Source organism: Bombina bombina, chromosome 1, assembly GCF_027579735.1.
Source record: "Bombina bombina isolate aBomBom1 chromosome 1, aBomBom1.pri, whole genome shotgun sequence".
Classification (NCBI taxonomy): Eukaryota; Metazoa; Chordata; class Amphibia; order Anura; family Bombinatoridae; genus Bombina; species Bombina bombina.
In genome coordinates this window covers 1,498,285,772-1,498,311,912 of record NC_069499.1, presented here as the reverse complement: position 1 = coordinate 1,498,311,912, position 26,141 = coordinate 1,498,285,772, and positions in this window count along the sequence as shown.

Genomic DNA, 26,141 nt, shown 5'->3' with positions numbered 1-26,141 from the left:
ATAGGGACAGAGGGACAGGGACATAGGGAGAGGGACAGAGAGATAGGGACAGAGAGATAGGGACAGAGAGATAAGGACAGAGGGAAAGGGACAGAGGGATAGGGACAGAGGGATAGGGACAGGGGGATAGGGATATGGACAGGGTCAGAGGGATAGGGATAGAGGGACAGGGGAATAGGGAGAGAGGGATAGTGACAGGGATAGAGGGATAGGGAAAGAGGGACAGCAAGAGAAGGATAGGGCGAGGGACAAAGGTATAGGGACAGAGGGAGAGGGACAGAGGCATAGGGACAGAAGGACAGGGACAGAGGGATACGGAGATAAGGATAGGGCGAGGGATAGAAGGATAGGGACAGAGGGATAGGGACAGAGGGACAGGGAGAGAAGGATAGGGTGAGGGACAGAGGGTGAGGGACAGAGGGATAGGGACAGAGGAATAGGGACAGAGGGATAGGGAAGGGACAGTGACATAGGTATAGGGTCAGAGGGATAGGGACAGGGGGATAGGGACAGAGGGATAGGGACAGAGGGATAGGGAAAGAGGGATAGGGATAGAGGGATACGGACATAGGAATAGGGACAGAGGGATAGGGATAGAGGGATACGGACATAGGAATAGGGACAGAGGGATACAGACATAGGAATAGGGACAGAGGGATACAGACATATGAATAGGGACAGGGATAGAGGGATAGGGACAGAGGAATAGGGATAGAGGGATAGGGACAGAGGGGCAGGGACAGAAGGATAGGGATAGAGACAGAGGGATAGGGAAAGAGGGACAGCAAGAGAAGGATAGGGCGAGGGACAGAGGGATAGGGACAGAGGGAGAGGGACAGAGGCATAGGGACAGAAGGGCAGGGACAGAGGGATAGGGAGATAAGGATAGGGCGAGGGACAGAGGGATAGGGACAGAGGGATAGGGACAGAGGGACAGGGAGAGGGACAGAAGGAGAGGGACAGAGGGAGAGGGACAGAGGGATAGGGACAGAGGAATAGGGATAGAGGGATAGGGAAGGGACAGGGACATAGGTATAGGGTCAGAGGGATAGGGACAGAGGGATAGGGACAGAGGGACAGGGACAGAGGGATAGGGAAAGAGGGATAGGGATAGAGGGATAGGGACAGGGATAGAGGGATAGGGATAGAGAGATACGGACATAGGAATAGGGACAGAGGGATAGGGATAGAGGGATACGGACATAGGAATAGGGACAGAGGGATAGGGATAGAGGGATACAGACATAGGAATAGGGACAGAGGGATAGGGACAGAGGAATAGGGATAGAGGGATAGGGACAGAGGAATATGGATAGAGGGATAGGGACAGAGGGGCAGAGACAGAAGGATAGGGATAGAGACAGAGGGACAGAGGCATAGGGACAGAGGGGTAGGGAGAGAGGGATAGGGACAGAGGGACAGGGACAGAGAGATACGGACAGAGTGATAGAGACAGAGGGATAGGGACAGAGAGATAAGGACAGAGGGAAAGGGACAGAGGGATAGGGACAGAAGGATAGGGACAGAGGGATAGAGACAGAGATAAAGGGATATGGACATGGACAGAGGGATAGGGATAGAGGGACAGATGAATAGGGAAGAGGGATAGTGACAGGGATAGAGGGATAGGGATAGAGGGATAGGGAAAGAGGGACAGGAAGAGAAGGATAAGGCGAGGGATAGGGACACAGGCATAGGGACAGAAGGACAGGGACAGAGGGATAGGGACAGAGGGATAGAGAGATAAGGATAGGGCGAGGGACAAAGGGATAGGGACAGAGGGACAGGGAGAGAAGGATAGGGCGAGGGACAGAGGGAGAGGGACATAGGGATAGGGACAGAGGGATAGGGACAGAGGAATAGGGACAGAGGAATAGGGATAGGGAAGGGACATAGGGATAGGGTCAGAGGGATAGGGACAGGGGGATAGGGACAGGGGGATAGGGACAGAGGGATAGGGACAGAGGGACAGGGACAGAGGGATAGGGATAGAGGTATAGGGACAGGGATAGAGGGACAGGGATAGAGGGATAGGGAAAGAGGGATAGGGATAGAGGGATACGGACATAGGAATAGTGACAGAGGGATAGGGATAGAGGGATAGGGACAGAAGAATAGGGATAGGGATATATGGATATGGATAGAGGGATAGGGAAAGGGATATAGGGACAGAGGGATAGATGAATAGAGGGATAGCGGTAGAGGGATAGGGATTGAGGGATATGGAAAGGGATATAGGGACAGAGGGATATGGATAGGGATAGAGGGATAGATGAATAGAGGGATAGAGATAGAGGGATAGGGATAGAAGGATAGGTATTGTTATTTTATTAAACATTTTGGCCAGTGTACACAGATAGGCTTTAACACTAGTAGAACATATTTCCCTATGTGCAGAACATTGGAATGTAAAATGTTTACAGTAAATACACAGTATAACACTTTATTAAATATGACTATTGCATAAATATGCTTTTTATTTTTTCATTTACTTGACTGCAAATAGCTCCAATGCACTTATATATATGTCTATATGTGTACATATGTATTTATATGTTTATGTATATATATATATATATATATATATATATATATATATATATATATATATGTGGATTTTTTCCACTTCCTTTTATAATTGAGTTATATAAAAGTTAAGTTTTAAATCATTACACACCACACACATACACATTGTCATGTTTATCTCCCCATAAGTGTGCCATATTATGCCCCTCTTTTATCTGTCCTTCTTTTTTTTATAAACGTGATACACACGAGCATAAGGCACTACCTACTCATTTACTCAGGTCTATATTGGGCAGGTCATAAGAGATAAACCACAACCCCCCCCTCTTTCCCTAGGGGTTATGGGGAAATTATGTTCACATACATAAGACCCTCCCCACAGTGCTCCACCAATAACATCTGAGCCTAATAGCATTTCAATAAATTTGCTAATTGCCATTAGCCGTATGCTGGCCCAGTAATAAAACACCAAAATATCCCAATAAAACACAAGTGACATTCAGATATATACACATCTATGTACAAAAATTGTGATAGTAATGTGTATGCGTGCATGTGACTACTTATATACATGTGTAGGCCCTGGCTATAGATCATGTAATGCTAATTGCAAAGCAGGGAATAAGTGGAAATAATCTAGGATAAGGCAGAATAAAGAACTTATACCAATACCATTGTACTTGGATCTAATCAGGCAAGACTCAGTGTGTAAAAGTGCGTAACATAATGTGTCTATCTGTATTCGATCACATATAGGAAACCTGTACTCACCATGTATTCATAGTGTAAATAGCCCTAGACGCCATCCATATCGTTACACAGGCATTCCTCATCAGCTGTTTTCGCGGGGGGGGCTTAGCTGGCGTGATCATACGTATCCAGGCAGTGATGCTCAGCAGGGTAGCCAATAGCTGAGCGGCTGCGATGCACATTGTGTGTGTTTATAAACACTAGTAGCTGTCAATGTGGGTGATGGTTGGAACTGTCATGCAATCGACGATCACTACGTTTAGAGTACAATTTCAAATACATGTAGGAGCAAACAGCACTCACTGGGCTTGACTTCAAAAGGTGTCCTTTTTTCAAGTAAAGTTTCGGGGCATGCATCCCTTTGTCAGACCGGGGTCTGATGAAGGGGTGCATGCCCCGAAATGTCACTTGAAGTCAAGTCCAGTGAGTGCTGTTTTCTCCTATATATATATATATATATATATATATATATATATATATATATATATATATATATATATATATATATATATACTGTATATATATATATATATATATATATATATATATACATAAATATATACTGTATATATATATATATATATATATATATATACACATATACATCTTTAGTAGGCTGACGATATTGCTGCTTTAAAAAGGGACACATATGAAAAATACATATGTCAGGGTTCTTATACAAAACATTTCTTTAAACAGCTCTGAAAACAGCCCTGACATATGTATTTTTCATATGTATCCCTTTTTAAAGCAGCAATATGGTCACTCTAATCTTTAGACATATATATATGTATATATGAAATATTGAATATGGCGGCGCTGTGTCACCCCCAGGGGATACAAGCTACTCATGTCCTCTGAGTTAACCTGACTTCCTTCACCTCCACGATAAAAGGCTCACAATAGTGTAGCAAGTTTCAAACAGTGTGTTATGCGCACAAACAGGTTATACTCACAAGATTTCAGTTAAAATCAGCCTTTTATTAAAAACATCACAATGGTGTATTAATCCAGAAATTGTTTTTCTTTTATGCTCTTGATAAAGGCTTTTTTATCCGAAACGTGTTGAGCTGTATTTTAAATAAACCTGAAGCTGCATCTGAAGACACCATTGTGATGTGTTTAATAAAAGGCTAATTTTAATTGCAATCTTATGAGTATAACCTGTTTGTGTGCCTACCACACGGTTTGAAACTTGCTACACTATTGTGAGCCTTTTATCTTGGAGGTGAAAGAAGTCAGGTTAACTTAGAGGACGTGAGCAGCTTGGATCCCCTGGGGGTGACACAGCACCGCCATATTCAATATTTCTTGCTTCTATACACGGTCTTGGAGAACCGGGGCTGGCAGAGAGCAGCTGAAGGGAAGTGCTAACATTGCTTCATACTATATATATATATATATATATATATACAGCAGGTATTGGCAGGTGCACTCTCACTAACACTTTAGTTCCAAATGCCAGGGTGCTAGAATATGGTGTAGAATATGGAAATCAGGAGACAGCACTCACTGGTCTTGACAATACTGGATTTATTCAGTGACGTTTCGGGGAATACACCCCTTCATCAGACCAGAGTACATAGAATGAAGCAAACATTTATACTGTTCCATAAGACCCTCCCCCAGTGTGAAATTGCGCCAAAATTGTTGCCATGGCAACCACCAAGTGTCAACAAACCCCATACAAATGAAAAACAAATGAATTAAAAAAAACAAAATATACCACAATATACCAAATAAGTGAACATTGCAACCATGTACATATACAGAGCAAGTGGGAATCATAATGCAAACGGTAGATACAATTAAAGATCAAACAGAATATCAATAGAAAAAAGTATTCAGCATAGATAGATGTTATGGATGGGCAGCAGTAAACAGGACCAATGAGCAATGCTTAGATTAAACATTTCATTACAGGCTTATACTGAGCAAGCAATATATACATATACAGGGCATACTATCCCCATCATACAGGCAGGTAAACAAGATAGCGGAACGACTATAAGTAGAAATCACACTGCAGGCATACATTAGCATACATTAGCAGGGGGTGTCCAAGGTATATGTATGGGGCTTATCTCATTAGTATCAATGTAGCGCTGGCAGGAAGAGGGGCTATCAAGGCACATGAACATGGAGTAACCAGTAAAACACTCTATGCATACAGATAAGGAGAAGATAAATACCTGATGGGTTTAGAGGGATATAGCTCCGCGGAGAGTTGTGTGTGTTACCGGAGATACAATAAGCTTGGAGTACTGCACATGCGTATCGCAATTAAGCAACGCCCCTAAGGCTATCGCTATGTGAAAGTTAATTGGTTAGAGGAGACAAGCCCCTATGTTGTCAACAGGCAACAAACAGCTAAAGACAGCAGCAAGAGCAGCTGGAAAAAGAGATCACTGGATACGCATAGCCAGAGATTGTAAGGAACACCCTTACACGGTGTAAAAATTCATATGGGGAAAGTAAAAATAACTCATGTGGGGAAAGTAAAAATAACTGATCTGCTATATATAGCACAGACACAGTCCCTAACACGGTCAAATGCAGGAATATTGAGCTAATCAATAGTTGGTAGATCCATTAGCACTGGATGGTAAATGGAAGAATTAATCAAGGGGGCATATTGTACAGAAGAGTACATGCACAGTGGATAAAAAAGTACATGTATAGTATATCAAAAAAGCAAATTTTGAGTTTACAAAAAGCCAAATTTGATTAAAAAATAAACAATTAACCTATTGTATTAAAACAAGGGTGGAAAAAGGCACACACAACACAACTCAAGGGATCGCTATGTATACTCCAAATGCATAAAAAATACACAAAAGATATATATAAGATATAGTATGCGGTCATATCCAAATGTCCAATGGCTAAATACACAATGTAAGGCAACCTCCGTTATATGACACACCAAAAAAATTTTTAAACAGGTATTCATATAAACAAACCCAATAGATAGCAGGTATATACATAGACATAGAATTCAATGTCAAATGCCCACGTTTGGGTCTTAAGGATGAAACCAGGTAATCAATGTCCACAATATCCAAAAGCAATGGAGAACATCAGAAAGTCAAAAAATAAGTCAAATGATAAGTAAACCACAATTGTTTCTGTGAACTAACCACAGAGAGTAAACACAGTGTTTACAGGGAACAAAAAGGTGGTACCTGTGTCTTCTGATGTCACAAGAAGCAATGCCAGTCGATACTCATGTTAAGGCCGTGTGGGTGGACTGTGTTCAATTTATAAATCCATTCAGCCTCTCTACGGAGTAGTAGCTTGTCACGGTCCCCCCCGCGGTTTAGCGGTGGGATGTGGTCAATCAGCTTGAACCTAAGATCAGATACCGTGTGGCCCATCTCCAAAAAGTGCCTGGCAACGGGTTGGTCACTCTTCCCCTTATCGATGGCTGCTCGTATGGCACTTCTGTGATTCGCCATCCTCTTTTTTATGTCATCAGAAGTTTTTCCAATGTAGAATAAACCACAATTGCAGTTTAGCATGTATATCACATATTGTGTGGTACACGTAAGGTAATGTTTAATTTTAAACAACTCATTCGTGTGAGGATGTCGGAATTGACTGCCTTGGAGCATTGAATTGCACGTCACACAACTGGGGCACTTGAATGATACTTTTTTAGTGGGTCGTTTTTTTTTACTGTAACTGTTAATGGGGTCAGTTTTCATCAGTATGTCTTTTAAATTCCTCCCTCTCTTGTAACCAATTATTGGAGGGCCATACCCATGGTATGGTAATGATGCATCTGATTCAATTATGTCCCATTTCTCTTTCAATGTCATACCCAGTGTCCTTGTGTCTGGGGAGTAAGTAGTGATGAAATTCATTCTGGTCTTGGGGTCCACACTCATCCTGTTCTCTGTGATATCCTTTCTAGCTTTCTTAATCAGTTCATTATTATAGCCCCTGTTCCGGAACCTTTCCTCCATTTCATTCAGCTGGGTGTTCCTTCTGATGTCAGAAGAGTTATTTCTTGTAACCCGTAGTAGCTGCGCTTTTGGAATAGCTTGTATAAGAGATCTAGGGTGGAAGCTGGAGGCATGCAGCAGTGTATTACGGTCAGTTTGTTTCTTAAACAGGGTTGTACCCAGGCCAGAGTCTTCTTTATAGATTCTTAGATCTAAAAAATCTACTTCGTTGTAGCTTGACACCTCTTTCAGTTTCACCTGGTCACCCATTGTATTCAGGTTTCTCACCCATTCCTGGAATGATTCTGTAGTACCTCTCCACACCACGATGATGTCATCAATGTACCTTTTATAAAAAAGTACCTGTTCATGTTCATATACCTTGAAGACATTTTCCTCCATGTGTTCCATAAAGAGATTTGCGAAGGCCGGGGCCATATTGGAGCCCATCGCCGTTCCCATCAACTGGAGGTAAAATCTCTTCTCAAATTTGAAATAGTTCATCTTCAGGCATAGAGCTAGTAAATCAATGATGAACCCAACCGGGGGTCCAATGTAGGGATGTTTTTCCAGACTACATCTTACGATATCCATACCCATTTCATGAGGTATAATAGTGTAAAGACTTGCTACATCCAAACTAGCCAGAACATCACCTGGTAGTATTTCGGTTAGTGCAGCTAGGTCTTTAATTAATGCAGTGGATACTCTCAGGTATGACCTCATATTAGTCACCATAGGTTGTAGAATGGAGTCTATATACGTGGCCAGAGGTTGAAGGAGTGAACCCCTGGCAGAGACAATCGGTCTCCCAGGTGGATGGTCCAGTTGTTTATGAATTTTAGGCAGTGTATACAGGATTGGTCTGATTGGGTAGTCAGTAATCATCCAGTCCCGTAATCTTGAGTCAATCCAATTCATCTCTGCCCCATGTTCAATAAGGGCATCAATCTGTGCTTTGTAGGTAATGGTCGGGTCGCAGGGCAGTGCCATATAAGTCGCAGTATCTGCCAGTTGTTTATCAATCTCCATTTTGTAGTCTTTGTAGTCTTGTAGGACTATCGCACCCCCTTTGTCCGCCGGGCATATGACAATTGAATCATCAGCTGTAAGCGATCTTATGGCCTCCCAGTCAGAGGTAGTCATGTTGTTTCTATACTTCATCTGGCAGCCAGCATTCAGTTTTTGTTGTATAATCCTCGTGTATGTCCTTATACTAGGATTAGTAGTGGGAGGATCAAATGAACTTGGTTTCTTAAATGAGTGGGGCTGGTCCTCAAATGTTTTCCCTTGGAAGTAATCCCCCAATTTCAATTGTCTTTGGAATTTCATTGTATCAATGTATGTGGAGAATGTATTCGTAGCTGTAGTAGGTACAAATGATAGTCCCTTCTTTAGAACCTTTATTTCTTGTTCACTCAGGGTATGTTGGCTCAGGTTCACTGTCACAGTGAACAAGAAATAAAGGTTCTAAAGAAGGGACTATCATTTGTACCTACTACAGCTACGAATAAATTCTCCACATACATTGATACAATGAAATTCCAAAGACAATTGAAATTGGGGGATTACTTCCAAGGGAAAACATTTGAGGACCAGCCCCACTCATTTAAGAAACCAAGTTCATTTGATCCTCCCACTACTAATCCTAGTATAAGGACATACACGAGGATTATACAACAAAAACTGAATGCTAGCTGCCAGATGAAGTATAGAAACAACATGACTACCTCTGACTGGGAGGCCATAAGATTGCTTACAGCTGATGATTCAATTGTCATACGCCTGGCGGACAAAGGGGGTGCGATAGTCCTACAAGACTACAAAGACTACAAAATGGAGATTGATAAACAACTGGCAGATACTGCGACTTATATGGCACTGCCCTGCGACCCGACCATTACCTACAAAGCACAGATTGATGCCCTTATTGAACATGGGGCAGAGATGAATTGGATTGACTCAAGATTACGGGACTGGATGATTACTGACTACCCAATCAGACCAATCCTGTATACACTGCCTAAAATTCATAAGCAACTGGACCATCCACCTGGGAGACCGATTGTCTCTGCCAGGGGTTCACTCCTTCAACCTCTGGCCACGTATATAGACTCCATTCTACAACCTATGGTGACTAATATGAGGTCATACCTGAGAGACTCCACTGCATTAATTAAAGACCTAGCTGCACTAACCGAAATACTACCAGGTGATATTCTGGCTAGTTTGGATGTAGCAAGTCTTTACACTATTATACCTCATGAAATGGGTATGGATATCGTAAGACGTAGTCTGGAAAAACATCCCTACATTGGACCCCCGGTTGGGTTCATCATTGATTTACTAGCTCTATGCCTGAAGATGAACTATTTCAAATTTGAGAAGAGATTTTACTTCCAGTTGATGGGAACGGCGATGGGCTTCAATATGGCCCCGGCCTTCGCAAATCTCTTTATGGAACACATGGAGGAGAATGTCTTCAAGGTATATGAACATGAACAGGTACTTTTTTATAAAAGGTACATTGATGACATCATCGTGGTGTGGAGAGGTACTACAGAATCATTCCAGGAATGGGTGAGAAACCTGAATACAATGGGTGACCAGGTGAAACTGAAAGAGGTGTCAAGCTACAACGAAGTAGATTTTTTAGATCTAAGAATCTATAAAGAAGACTCTGGCCTGGGTACAACCCTGTTTAAGAAACAAACTGACCGTAATACACTGCTGCATGCCTCCAGCTTCCACCCTAGATCTCTTATACGAGCTATTCCAAAAGCGCAGCTACTACGGGTTACAAGAAATAACTCTTCTGACATCAGAAGGAACACCCAGCTGAATGAAATGGAGGAAAGGTTCCAGAACAGGGGCTATAATAATGAACTGATTAAGAAAGCTAGAAAGGATATCACAGAGAACAGGATGAGTGTGGACCCCAAGACCAGAATGAATTTCATCACTACTTACTCCCCAGACACAAGGACACTGGGTATGACATTGAAAGAGAAATGGGACATAATTGAATCAGATGCATCATTACCATACCATGGGTATGGTCCTCCAAGAATTGGTTACAAGAGAGGGAGGAATTTAAAAGACATACTGATGAAAACTGACCCCATTAACAGTTACAGTAAAAAAAACGACCCACTAAAAAAGGATCACTCAAGTGCCCCAGTTGTGTGACGTGCAATTCAATGCTCCAAGGCAGTCAATTCCGACATCCTCACACGAATGAGTTGTTTAAAATTAAACATTACCTTACGTGTACCACACAATATGTGATATACATGCTAAACTGCAATTGTGGTTTATTCTACATTGGAAAAACTTCTGATGACATAAAAAAGAGGATGGCGAATCACAGAAGTGCCATACGAGCAGCCATCGATAAGGGGAAGAGTGACCAACCCGTTGCCAGGCACTTTTTGGAGATGGGCCACACGGTATCTGATCTTAGGTTCAAGCTGATTGACCACATCCCACCGCTAAACCGCGGGGGGGACCGTGACAAGCTACTACTCCGTAGAGAGGTTGAATGGATTTATAAATTGAACACAGTCCACCCACACGGCCTTAACATGAGTATCGACTGGCATTGCTTCTTGTGACATCAGAAGACACAGGTACCACCTTTTTGTTCCCTGTAAACACTGTGTTTACTCTCTGTGGTTCACAGAAACAATTGTGATTTACTTATCATTTGACTTATTTTTTGACTTTCTGATGTTCTCCATTGCTTTTGGATATTGTGGACATTGATTACCTGGTTTCATCCTTAAGACCCAAAAGTGGGCATTTGACATTGAATTCTATGTCTATGTGTATACCTGCTATATATTGGGTTTGTTTATATGAATACCTGTTTAAAAATTTTTTTGGTGTGTCATATAACGGAGGTTGCCTTACATTGTGTATTTAGCCATTGGACATTTGGATATGACCGCATACTATATCTTATATATATCTTTTGTGTATTTTTTATGCATTTGGAGTATACATAGCGATCCCTTGAGTTGTGTTGTGTGTGCCTTTTTCCACCCTTGTTTTAATACAATAGGTTAATTGTTTATTTTTTAATCAAATTTGGCTTTTTGTAAACTCAAAATTTGCTTTTTTGATATACTATACATGTACTTTTTTATCCACTGTGCATGTACTCTTCTGTACAATATGCCCCCTTGATTAATTCTTCCGTTTACCATCCAGTGCTAATGGATCTACCAACTATTGATTAGCTCAATATTCCTGCATTTGACCGTGTTAGGGACTGTGTCTGTGCTATATATAGCAGATCAGTTATTTTTACTTTCCCCATATGAGTTATTTTTACTTTCCCCATATGAATTTTTACTTTCCCCATATGAATTTTTACACCGTGTAAGGGTGTTCCTTACAATCTCTGGCTATGCGTATCCAGTGATCTCTTTTTCCAGCTGCTCTTGCTGCTGTCTTTAGCTGTTTGTTGCCTGTTGACAACATAGGGGCTTGTCTCCTCTAACCAATTAACTTTCACATAGCGATAGCCTTAGGGGCGTTGCTTAATTGCGATACGCATGTGCAGTACTCCAAGCTTATTGTATCTCCGGTAACACACACAACTCTCCACGGAGCTATATCCCTCTAAACCCATCAGGTATTTATCTTCTCCTTATCTGTATGCATAGAGTGTTTTACTGGTTACTCCATGTTCATGTGCCTTGATAGCCCCTCTTCCTGCCAGCGCTACATTGATACTAATGAGATAAGCCCCATACATATACCTTGGACACCCCCTGCTAATGTATGCTAATGTATGCCTGCAGTGTGATTTCTACTTATAGTCGTTCCGCTATCTTGTCTACCTGCCTGTATGATGGGGATAGTATGCCCTGTATATGTATATATTGCTTCCTCAGTATAAGCCTGTAATGAAATGTTTAATCTAAGCATTGCTCATTGGTCCTGTTAACTGCTGCCCATCCATAACATCTATCTATGCTGAATACTTTTTTCTATTGATATTCTGTTTGATCTTTAATTGTATCTACCGTTTGCATTATGATTCCCACTTGCTCTGTATATGTACATGGTTGCAATGTTCACTTATTTGGTATATTGTGGTATATTTTGTTTTTTTAATTCATTTGTTTTTCACTTGTATGGGGTTTGTTGACACTTGGTGGTTGCCATGGCAACAATTTTGGCGCAATTTCACACTGGGGGAGGGTCTTATGGAACAGTATAAATGTTTGCTTCATTCTATGTACTCTGGTCTGATGAAGGGGTGTATTCCCCGAAACGTCACTGAATAAATCCAGTATTGTCAAGACCAGTGAGTGCTGTCTCCTGATTTCCATATATATATATATATATATATATATATATGTTTGCCTTTTTTTTCTAACACCTGAAATCTTATATATTTGAGCCCTTATAACTTTTTGACGTGTTTTATGACACCTCTTGGTTTCACGAAACAGTTATGCTCTGAGGACTAACCCGATGATCGTTAACTTTAATTCTGCTCAAACGATCGCGTTTACTTTCAACTTGTAATGTGAGCGCAATTTAACTTCTGCGCAAACAAACGTGAAAACCTGATATCGCTCACACGCAAATGTTTGCTCTCCACTTTTAATCTGGCAATGCTCTAACCCAAAAAATAAATAATCTCTCTTAAACAGTAGCATAATGTTATGTACTCACCTGTCCACTGGTCAAGAGGCCACCAAGGTGTTTGGTTTTCAATCCTTCATAAGATTTTTTTTTTTTTCTGAAACAATTTTGGCGTTAAACCTTTTTTGTTTCTGATAGTACTTTAATGTCTGTAATATTCAGATTTTCCGAGACTCAAGACAGACAAATATATGCTGCTTTCACAGTCCCCTGTAGATGCAACAGTCACTGTATCTATAATAATTCTGCCTTAAAGATCAAGGCTTTGCAGGGAATGGGGAACGCAGAAGGAATTGTATCTACTTATTAGGTTCCCTTGTATTTTAAATTGTAAAACAGATTCAAATGAGATTTCTCCTTCGAGCCAAACGTAATGTATTCCATTATACTTTTAGACATAAAACTAATATGATAAAGTGCTGTAACTGCTGATAAAAGCAGCCGATGTAATGCTGTATTCTTCAGATCTTTAACACTTTTTAACAAGCAAATACATTTTCATAATGATATATGGCCTACTTCTTAAAGTTGAAAACTGAAAACTGAAGAAGCGATGATGTCAGCAACAAGTTGAAATGAGAAGATGCAGGTTTCTACGTTTCTGGCTTAGATAAACCACCATTTAAATGGACATGAAGTGGTGAATCAAAGGGAAGAATAACCACCTAACTTTCTTGGACTGTGGGGGAGACCTATGGGTGGGGCCAAAATGTGTTGGTATAACAGAGGTTTTGCGAGAAAGGTGCATGCTATATCTGATGTATTTAGATGTGATGTGCATTTAAGAAGGTGAACGAGGATCTAATAAAGCCTTAATTGTAGTAACCTTTATACACTCTCTGTTTGTAGTGTTTGTTGCTTGTGTGTTGATTTACAGTCCTTTTCTGTTGTTTTGGGTTGATATTTATCTCCCAGTACTTTACTTCCCTGATTGTGATTTATGTTATATCCCTAATTTCTGTAACTAACCTTGGCTTGTATATGTGTCTACGTTCATGGTTCTGAGTTTTTAAAAATCTGCTTAAATGGTTTGACCTTGGCTTCTTCGTTACTACACATCTGATATTTGATTTGTACTTGGTTCTATAGGGGTGCTGAGGGGTACTATGCACCTCCAAACGTATGTGTAGCACACCCAATGAAAGGGCTCCATATATTATGAGTGCTGTGTCTTCACCACCTTTATTAGCCCCCCAAATATTAAGTTCTAGAACCACAACTGTTTATACTGTATTTGTCTGTTTTGGTTTGACCTGGACTATCTATGTACCCCCTTTTTTCCTACTGTGATATTTGTGGTTTCCCTGCCATCACTGTTTCTTGTATCCTCACACTGTCATTGTGCTGTATCTGAGTTCCAGAATTCCTCAGCTTTAACTTCTACAGATGTCTCCTTTTCTATGAGAGCTACAAATCAGGCATTTGAAAAATTACTTTTTTGCACCACTTCATTTGGAAGCCTTTCATCCAATTATTAAGGTATTTTGCCATTTTAGCTACCTGTGCCTTTGTATTTCTTCCAGATTACTTCACAATATATATATATACACAGACATATATACACAGACATATAGGGCTAGATTACAAGTGGAGTATTAATTTGGTGCTCTGACAAAATGCCGACGGACATTTGGCCGACGGACAGAATTCCTGAATCATGTTCCGAGTTCAGCCGAGGGCAGATACACTCCAGAGTGCTCTGTTCTAATCAGAGCCTGGGGCACCGCAACTGCCTCTGGGAACCTAACCATGGGTCCCAGCCTGCACGTCTTGTAATTCTCTGTCTGGGAAATTATCTATCTATATCTATCTATCAAATCTATCTTTTTATCTATCTATCGAATCTATCTATCTAGCTATTGAATTTATCTATCTATCAAATCTATTTATCTATCTAATCTATTGAATCTATCTATCTATCTTGTGGCCGGACTGTTATCTGACAGCCACTTGTCTGTTGGACTATTATCCGTCGGCTAAATGTCCGTCGGCTAACAGTCCGGCTACGATTAATTTAATAAATAAAAAATAACCAGCCATTACAAGTCAGACCCCCAATTGCCCCCAAAATTTAGTGTAGTGTGCCTAAACAACTTTGCAATACACATTTATTATTGATTTTGTTCTCCTTTCCTGAAATGTAATTCTAAATATTGTGGGCTTTCCTATTCATGTTAAACATGGAAGTACAGACACAGCTATGTTCCACACAGTCATTGGTTGCACACTCTAGCTATTCATAACCATTCCTAAGCAGAAAAGGAAACCTAAGTTGCAATATGGCAGTGCCCACTGCTTTATGGACATTATCTTTACCCTTATTATTTTCAGTATTTAAACATCTAATATAATTTTTACAAATACATATACAAATGATTCTCAGGCTAATCTTTGCATTGGACACAATTTAGTGTTTAATATCCTTTTAAGACATCAGGCTGTTCATGTGCTGGGATTGGAATTTACAGTACAAAAACAATACAGATTTACTGGGGCTTTTCTAGGTCTATTACCCCACTGCCCACTATCATTGCCGCAGCAAAGATCAAAATGACTACCTCATAGAATGCCACCTGCTTGTGAAATAGTGTTTTAGTAAAAGTACAACAAAATAAACAAATCCTCAGTATATTATCTACATATAGTGTTTTCTATTCCAGCAGTAGGTTAAACTGTGGTAATATCTGTCTAATTCCAGGCTGTGTAACATCTATATAAACTATGGTTCTTTGTGGTCTCCTGCTATACAGATGATGGTTTATTAATTTAACCCTTGTTGCTTACTTTGGTACTTGCTGTAAAGTTATTCTTCCTTTGCCAATTATGTGCTTGAAAGAGGTGATAAAGAACTGTAACAGTGCAAAAAGAAAATGCTTTAATATGTTAGAACATTTATTATTGCACTTTTGCTTACATATAACTATATATTTAAACCATGCAAATATATTAAACACATAGTTAAAGTCATCTACAGTGCAGCAATGCACTGCTGGAAGCTAGCTGAACACATCTGGTGAGCCAATGACAAAAGTCAAATGTGCAAAGGCCCCAAACACCAGTAGTGCATTGCACTGAGGATATATATGCATTCTTTTCAACAAAGGTACCCAAGAGAACAAACTAATTTTTTTAGTAGAATCATTAAAGATTTGAATCTGACTCTCCTAGCAAACAGTATGGCTACATTATACTACTAGAATTTGATGTGCTTGATTAGGATTGGTCGGAGCTAGGCAAACCATAAGTGGGCGTGTCTCTGCTGCAAAGTGTCCCTGGAATTTTTTTTCAAATATTGGCAACTATGTATATATAGTAAAAAAACAGCACTTTCTCTTAGATTACCTTTTTTTGGTTATTGATTAGTTATTTTTTATTACAGGCTGTTTTGTTTTTTTGTAAAGGGGACTATTTAGCAGTTAATTACTGCTTGGAGGTTTAATCTAGAACATCAGCCTCACCACCTGATGCCGGTGTATCCTGCACCTGGCGAGTAAAGAGATTTGCTTTTGTTACATAATACTCAAGCCTAAAAAATAATATACCTTTGTATATGCCTACTGCTCTACCTAGCACTACTGCATTTCAATCCTTCTGAAACTAATTTGCCTATGCCAGATACATTTAAAGGGAGCAGTGGCAGTTTAGAACTTTTGGCCTGTTAGATAATGTTCTCTTTAAAAAAACATAACTTTTTAGACTTTTTTTCTCCAGAATTTGTGAAAGTTAGCACTGTTCTTGAAGGGACAGTAAAGTAAAAAAAAACTTTCATGATTTAAATAGGGCATGTCATTTTAAACAACTTTTCAATTTACTTTTATCACCAATTTTGCTTTGTTCTCTTGGTATTCTTAGTTGAAAGCTAAACCTTGGAGGTTCATTTGCTAATTTCTTAGACCTTGAAGACCGCCTCTAATCTGAAAGCATTTTGACCGTTTTTCACCACTAGAGGGCGTTAATTCATGTGTTTCATATAGATAACATTGAGCTCACGCACGTGAAGCTCCTAGGAGTGAGCACTGATTGGCTAAATTGCAAGTCTTTAAAAAAAACTGAAATAAGGGGGCAGTTTGCAGAGACATAGATACAAGGTAATTACAGAGGTAAAACGTGTATTATTTTAACTGTGTTGGTTATGCAAAACTGGGGAATGGGTAATAAAGGGATTATCTACCTTTTTAAACAAAAAAAGACCATAGATTTAGTGAAATAATGAGAGAGAATAGTTCAAACAGACTTTATTTAAAGGGACAGTCAAGTGAAAAAAAAAAACTTTCATGATTTAAATAGGGCATGCAATTTTAAACAACTTTCCAATTTACTTTTATTACCAATTTTGCTTTGTTCTCTTGGTATTCTTAGTTGAAAGCTAAACCTAGGAGGTTCATATGCTAATTTCTTAGACCTTGAAGGCCGCCTCTAATCTGAAAGCATTTCGACAGTTTTTCACCACTATTATTATCGGTTATTTGTAGAGCGCCAACAGATACCGCAGCACTATAAACAAAGGGACTTTATTAGGGAACCTAGTGATGACGTGTAGATTGAGAAGAGAAGGGGACCGAGGACAGAGCCTTGCGGTACTCCAACAGAAAGTGGTGACGGGGCAGAGGAGGCCCCAGAGAAGGCTACACTAAAGGTACGGTTTGACAGGTAGGAAGAGAGCCACGAGAGGGCTGTGTCACAGATGCCGAAGGACTGAAGGGTTTGGAGCAAAAGAGGGTGGTCAACAGTGTCAAAGGCTGCGGACAGATCAAGGAGGATAAGCAGAGAGAAGTGGCCTTTTGATTTTGCTGTAAGTAGGTTGTTGGTAACCTTAACAATTACTGTCTCTGTGGAGTAATGGGGACGAAATCCAGATTGCAGTGGGTCAAGGAGGGAGTTTATTGTAAGGAAATGGGATAGGCGTGCATAAGCTAGTTTTTCGAGAAGCTTTGATGCAAGAGGGAGGAGGGAAATAGGGCGGTAGTTGGATGGGGATGTAGGATCAAGGGAAGGTTTTTTGAGGATAGGTGTGACCAGTGCATGTTTCAGCGATGAGGGAAATATACCGGTGCTGAGGGAGAGGTTGAAAGTGTGTGTGAGTATAGGGGTGAGGGTAGCAGAGAGGGAGGGGAGTAGCTGTGAGGGGATAGGGTCAAGGGGACAGGTAGTGAGGTGAGAGCGCAGTATAAGTGCTGAAACTTCTTCCTCAGTGAGAGGGGAGAATGAGCTAAGTTTAAGGTTATGTGGGTTGTGGTTGATTGAGAGCATTTGAGGGAGTGAGAGAAAGGAATTATGTTGAGAGCTGATTTCATTTCTGATGGAGTCGATTTTGTTATTGAAGTGGCTGGCAAAGTCTTGAGCTGACAGAGAAGTTGTATTAGGAGGTGGGGGAGGGCAGAGAAGAGTATTGAAAGTGGAGAACAAACGTTTTGGGTTTGAAGAAAGATTAGAGATAAGAGTAGAGAAGTAGTGTTGCTTATGGAAATTAAGGGCAGAATAGTAGGAGTTCAAGATAAATTTTTAATGTTGAAAATCAGCTGAATTCCTAGATTTTCTCCAGTGCCGCTCAGCAGTACGGGAACATCTGCGTAGGTATCGTGTCAGAGGAGTATGCCAGGGCTGAGGATGAGTGTTTGATTTCCGAGCTATGGTAAGAGGGGCGAAATTGTCAAGGACGGATGTAAGGGTGGAGTTATAGTGGCAGATAGATTGGTCAGGGCAGGAAAAGGAGGAGAAGGATGAGAAGAGAGGTTTGAGGGAATTAGAAAGCTGTTGTTGATCTAATGACATAATGCTTCTGTGAAGTTTGGTGTGAGGAGCAGAAGGAGGGAAAGTTGTAGGGAGGGATGATATGTTGCAAGTAAGGAGATGGCGGTCAGAAAGAGGAAAGGGTGAGTTAGAGGGCGTTAGTTCATGTGTTTCACATAGATAACATTGAGTTCAGGCACGTGAAGCTCCTAGTCAGCACTGATTGGCTAAAAATGCAAGTCTGTCAAAAGAACTGAAATAAGGGGGTAGTTTGCAGAGGCTTAGATACAAGGTAATCACAGAGGTAAAAAGTATATTATTATAACTGTGTTGGTTATGCAAAAACGGGGAATGGGTAATAAAGGGATTATCTACCTTTGTAAACAAAAAATTCTGGTGTTGACTGTCCCTTTAAGAAACATTTCTCTTGTTTGATTTTTCTGTTTCCATTGAACCTAAGTCTGAGGTTAAATCTCCTATTGAGTCTATAGAAAATAAAAGGGATCCTTAATTCCAGAGGAACAGAAGCACCACTCTCAGTCTAAACTTTATTTATATTATGGTAATGCTGGAGTCATGTGGTAAAGAAGAGTCCTTTTATGCTAAAAAGAAATCCCAGCAAAAGAAAAAAGTTATAGTATTTTAGAACCTCTTCTTTTTTATTTGCAGCCTATGGTGCCTATCTATCAAGCTCCGAATGGAGCTTGATGCCCTGTGTTATGCAGTTATGAAGCAGCGGTCACAAAGACCGCTGCTCCATAACCTGTCCGCCTGCTCTGAGCAGGCGGACAGACATCGCCGGAAATCAACCCGATCGAGTACGATCGGGTTGATTGACACCCTCCTGCTGGCGGCCCATTGGCCGCGAGTCTGCAGGGGGCGGCATTGCACCAGCAGCTCTTGTGAGCTGCTGGTGCAATACTGAATACGGCGAGCGTATTGCTCGCCGTATTCAGCGAGGTCTGACGGACCTGATCCGCACTGTCGGATCAGGTCCACCAGACTTTGATAAATTGGGGCCTATTTATCTATCTTAATAGTTTTTCTTTTACATGGAAAAACAGGTTGAACCTATTGATTTTACTGATTCTGGTTCTAGGGGTCGCTTCTATGATATTTCCATTGTACAACTATTGTCTTTGCCTTTTGAGGAAGCAAAAATGAACTGCATTCCATGTGCTGGAGATTGGTCCCATTAGTTCTGGCTCTATTACTCCCTTGAAATGTGTATTGGAAATGTTCATGTGGAAAAAAAAATACATTTGATGTGCTCAAATCCCCATCATTTTAGGGTTATTTTAGCTTAGTCTTAGGGCTACATTTATTAAGCAGCGGATGCTGATTCAGAGGCCCATCGTTTAGGATCACCTGAAACGGAAGTGAAAAAGCAGCGGTCATAAGACAGCTGATCCTTAACCTGTCTGCCACCTTTTAGGTGGCGGATTGAAATCATCCTGATTCAATACGATCGGTATGATTGACAGCCCCTGCTAGCGGCCGATTGGCCTCCAGTGAGCAGGATTGCACAAGCAATTCACTAGAAATGCTTGTGCAATGATAAATGAAATTTAGCGGTGTTGAGCGGACATCCTCGCCATTTAATTCATTTACCCCTTAGTATTAATTGGGAGTCCAGACAAATCATGTTCTCTTCTTTTTCTGTTTTCTTCAGTTGCCTGTGCAAACTTTGTATTTAATTTATATTACTTGACCAAACAAGGTATATATTTTTATATGGAGGACAATTAGGTTTCTGCATACGCTTCAATTTACAGATTTTTTTTCTAACTATGGGATGTGTTCCTGTTCATTGAATAAACCATGTGAAGTGTCTCTTGTGGCTATTTACATAGTTTTTAAATTCAATTTATCCAACCCATCTATCTTGTTCCCCAATGTGAACTGCTCCATTACTTTAAATTAAAAAACTTTGCAGTATTATAAACCATTAGAAAACACTTCAATTTTAAATGTTGGAATCTTTTGAGTGCCATATCTTTTTTTTCCCTGTTAACATTTTAGCACATGCTCACATGATATAATAAAAACAATAATTTTTAGGTATAATGAGTAATTAAAAATTATGGGGTCATCACAATTTTTTTGCAATTTGCTCCCAAAACGTTTTTTTTTTGCCTTCTACCCAAATTGGTCATCAAGTTGTTTTAGTGATAACAAGGAAAAATGAAACTGTGCATTAAAAACCTGCAGCCATGAATGCCTTTCAACAGAAAAGTTTACGGAAAGGCCTTTTCGTTTGCTAAGTACCTGTTTTCAGGACAGAAACTGTGAGGTCATTTGAAACTGATGGATACAATAGACCTTTCACACATCTCAAGAATAGATTACGGTAAAGGGCTTTTGAATGAACTCATTTGTTCACTGTTGAAGGGAAATATTAATTTACATCTATGAGATTAACCTATTGCCATCTGATTTTATCCTCACCATTTGTATATTGACATGATGAGCATACTGTGCTCAAATGCTCAACGGATATCTTGTCAATTTGACAATTATCTTTTATAACATTATTTATATTTATTGTTTGTAAATGCAGCATTTCCGGTTTTGTGTGATATTAATTTCAGTAAATAGAAGAAAAAGTGAGGCCCCCACCTGAATAAAAACCAACAGTTCGTTTAATAGTAGAATGAACAGTACATCAGCTCAATAATGGACTCCAACTGATCACATGCACTTCCTCAGAGATCTCTATTAAAACAAGATGGAGAATATGGGTTTCTATAATATCTTTTTATACGGTATTTTAACAGTAATGGAACTCTAAATCATGAAGCCCTTCCTAAAATATGCTATCTGCATAGAAGATGTTCAAAGGAGATGTCGCCTCCAGGACCGTTTTTTAAAGGGGATGTGCCTAGATTATTGAATTCTTAAACGGGATTGCACCTTTGTGAATGTGAGTTCAATAATGTAAGCACAAGCAATGTAAAACGCATTGTAATGATCGTGTTTGGACTTTGCATGCATGAAGGTGCGTACCCTATAAAAACCCTCTCACCACAGCTTGATCTCATTTGAACATTTTCTATGAAGATAGTATGTTACGAGGGAGCATGTTCACGCTTTTCATTTTTAGTTGAAATCCAGTATAAGAAGATATCATAAATGCTTCTTTTAAAAACCCATAGGGTCCGATTTATCAAAGCGCGAATGGATATGATCCGCTGTAGCAATCATGTCCGCCGCACATTGATAAATGCAGACAGTGCATTTATCATTGCACAAGCATTTCACTAGAAATGCTTGTGCAATGCCGCCCCCTGCACATTTGCGGCCAATCAACCGCTAGCAGGGTGTGTCAATCAACCCGATCATATGCGATCGGGCGGATTACTGTCTGCCGCCTCAGACAGTAAAGGGGATGTGCCTAGATTATTGAATTCTTAAACGGGATTGCACCTTTGTGAATGTGAGTTCAATAATGTAAGCACAAGCAATGTAAAACGCATTGTAATGATCGTGTTTGGACTTTGCATGCATGAAGGTGCGTACCCTATAAAAACCCTCTCACCACAGCTTGATCTCATTTGAACATTTTCTATGAAGATAGTATGTTACGAGGGAGCATGTTCACGCTTTTCATTTTTAGTTGAAATCCAGTATAAGAAGATATCATAAATGCTTCTTTTAAAAACCCATAGGGTCCGATTTATCAAAGCGCGAATGGATATGATCCGCTGTAGCAATCATGTCCGCCGCACATTGATAAATGCAGACAGTGCATTTATCATTGCACAAGCATTTCACTAGAAATGCTTGTGCAATGCCGCCCCCTGCACATTTGCGGCCAATCAACCGCTAGCAGGGTGTGTCAATCAACCCGATCATATGCGATCGGGCGGATTACTGTCTGCCGCCTCAGAGGTGGCGGACGAGTTAAGGAGCAGTGGTCTTAAGACAGCAGCTTCTTAACTCCTGTTTGCGGCGAGCCTGAAGGCTCGTGCAGAAACAGCTACATACAGCTCCATACGTAGCTTGATAAATCAGCCCCATAGTCTCCATCTTGTTTTAATATCACACCAAACAGTGCATTTAAAAACAATAAATATAAATGTTGTTAAAAACAACACTTGTCAAATATTAAAAGAGTGAATATAGCCATTGAGCAAATGTGCCCAGTATGCCTGATCATGCCAAGATACAAATGGCATTTAATAGGTTGCTTTTGAACTCAATATTGCGCAATCCCATTTTAAAGGCTGGTTATGAAGACAACATTATTGTAAGTGACAACCACAAGAGTGCGACTGTGACTTAGAATAAAACATTAACAGAAATCGCTTGTACTCCATTTGTAGATGTTGGGTCCTGATATGAGTTCTTCTGCAGATCCCCTTAATACTGTACAGCAGTGCTTTCCAAACTGTGTGTCGTGACACATTAGTGTGTCGGCGGGAGTTTGTAGGTGTGTCCCTGCTTCAGCACAAATTTTTTTGAATTTAAAATTATTTTTACATTTTTTTTGAGTTTCCGACTTTCCTCCTGCCTGCTACGCTTATCACATGGTTGACACGTGATTGATACCTAGTGGGTCACAGATCATCTTAACCTATTGGCGCAGCTTAGTGGGAACTGAAACTATTCCCATTGGCAGCACATTGGCTCCTGACTGCACGCGTAGACTCCTCAATCAGCTTGTGACTGCATGTGTAGTCAGTGAGTGGGACAGCAGTGTGTTTGCAGCAAGGGCAGTAGTCAGTCAGACTCGCAGCGCTCTGAGGGCAGCAGCTTAAATTCTGAGCTGAAGTCTGAAGTCAAAGTGTTGGTGTTTTTTGCAGCTAGCTCCCAGTAGTACATTGCTGCTCCTGCTCTTGATATATGGATAGGAAGTGGAAGCTTAAAAATGCTTGATGATGAAATACGAGCGTCTTTATCTAATATTCCACTAAATATTCAGAAACCGTGTTCATCCCATCAACCTCATACATCCTATTAAAATAGTAAGTAGCTATTGGTGTTGTTAAACTTTTTTTTAATTCTTGCACATACATACTGTTACTTGTAAATACATTTGGTTATTATATCATTTAAGTATGCGTCCGTATCTCTTAAAACAAGTTAGTTTAACCTCCTGTTTGCCAGTACAACTGAATTACTGTGTCGCAAAATTATGTAGGTTTAAAAAGTGTGTCACCAACATGAAAAGTTTGGAAAGCTCTGCTGTACAGGATATCACAAATTCAACACATATACATATATATATAAATCTATACATGTTTAAATGTGTGTCCAGCCTTTAGCAGACGGCCAATACAATAGTAATAAATATATTAGAGCTTTAATGAATCAATACAATATTTGCTAATAAACCTCTAAACTGTCTCAAGTGGCCATTTTAGAGTATAATAGACTGTGTCCATGTAATGCTGGAAAAGTTTCAAATAATTTGGGACTTTATTAAGTGTTTTGAAAAGTCAAAACAAAAAGGTGTTGAAAAGTCTCTCGAAAATAGATTGTGACAACTAAGAATTTTTTGGTCACGTAGTAAAAATAGAGCTTTTAGTGACAATACGAATGTGACACATTATAGAGAGATGAACAAGCAAGGAACAAGCATAAGAACTTATTTGTGACAGTGCTGCTTTATTTAGTGCATACAACTTCTGAAAGACGTACCAGAGCTGCATCAGACAGGGGCCAAAACCCAGGAGAACAGTTTTAATTTAGAAATAAAAAAAAATAGATGTATATTTTAAATGAGTAATTTTAGGCTGCAGTAAGAGGTACAGAAGGAAAGCATTAAAGCTAATGATTAAGTTAATGATTTTTAACTCAAATTTCACAGTTTTTTCCTCTGCTAGTCTGGGGCAGAATGACTTTAAATGCAAATAACTTTCTGGATATGAAGATATAAAATGCGGTTTACATGAACAATCTGTTTTCACATAGTTTCACTGTAATTAAGTAAAAACTGCCTCTATTTTCACAGCTTCCATTGGGGTGTATAATGATTTTATTGTAGATAAGTAAAACTGATTTTTTTAACCCCTTTTTTTCTTTTAAAGGGACATAAAAGTGCAGAAAGAAAATACTGCAATTTGTTAGAAAATTGCATGATTTTCTAACCATACAAATGGGATAAACACATAGTTAAAGTCAACTCCAGAACAGCAAAAATCTAATAGCACCTAGCTGAACACATATGCATGTAGCTACCAATCACCAGCTAGCTCCCATTAAAGTGCAACATTTACCCTGGGACAATCCCGCAACATCTGGGACAGTTGGAAGATATGTCACATGCACTTGCTGTTAATGTTCATTGGTTGATAGGTATTTCCTGCTCATGCACATTTAATAGAAATGACCTGTAAGCCAATTAGTATGAAGTGCAATGAAACGAATATCCGAACGAATGCACCAGGAAATTTAAAGAAAACAAAGAAATGTATCAGCATTTATTTGTTTCCTTTAAATTACCCGAGGGGTTAAAAATACTTACCTCTATCCCGCTGCACTAAAGGTAAAGGCACAGGCCCTGAAATCTGCTGCCCCAGGACTCCTATTAGAGTGCCCCCCGGGGCTCTATGAAGAAGGGTCAGTATAAGTGCGGCTCTCCAGCGCTAGAGGTAAGTATGTAAAGCTACATATTAACTTTTTCACTTGTAGCAAAAGAACATTTAGATTTGTTTAACAAAAAAAGTGTAAATGTTTCATGACCATTCAGTATTTGTTTTGTTTAAACCAAAGCAAATACTGAAGAGCACAGCAGTCGAATATTCGTGAAAACAAAATTTTCTGAATATTCAGTCTGAAAGATTCAGCCGAACCAAAAATTTTTAACAGTGCACGTGTCTTGAAAACAGGCAGCTAACACTCAAAGTCCTTTTCGTGAGTTTTTCGGTCGAAAATGAATTTGCAGTGGCGTTGTTTTGATTTTTCCCCCAAACAATATGATATAGCATCGTGCTCATTCAAGAAACTCAGCTCCAAATTCAGCTGATACAAAAAAAAAATCATTTTTGGGAGCCTGATAGATTGCAATTGGCTCCAAAGTATGCAGACAGTTTTAACACAGTGCTTAATTGCTGATACATGATATTAGGCACGTGCATTCATTTTTGGACTATTGCTAAAATTAGCTGTTTCGCAATTTTTTACATTCATCAGAAATATAATAAAAAATGGTTGCTTTAATGAATCAAAGAACAAATGCATCTATCAAAAACCTTTAATTAATTCTTACATGTAGTTAAAACCATAACTCTAAAAGTAAGAACGGCTTAAAATTGACACAATTTAATAAAGGTCCATCAATGTTCTATATATATATATTTACATGTTTTTTCTGTTTTGTTGTGCTGTTGCTGGCTTGTATCAGTAGCACTAGTTAATATTTTAAATAATACTCATATGCTAAATCAATTAAAACTGATGCAGCATTACTGTGAAAAACTGACAGGAAAATATTTACATAGAGCATCTCTATGTAAAAAAAGTAAGATATTTTACCTCCCTATTTCCTCAGCTCACCAGAGTAAGTCCTGTGTAAAAAATTAA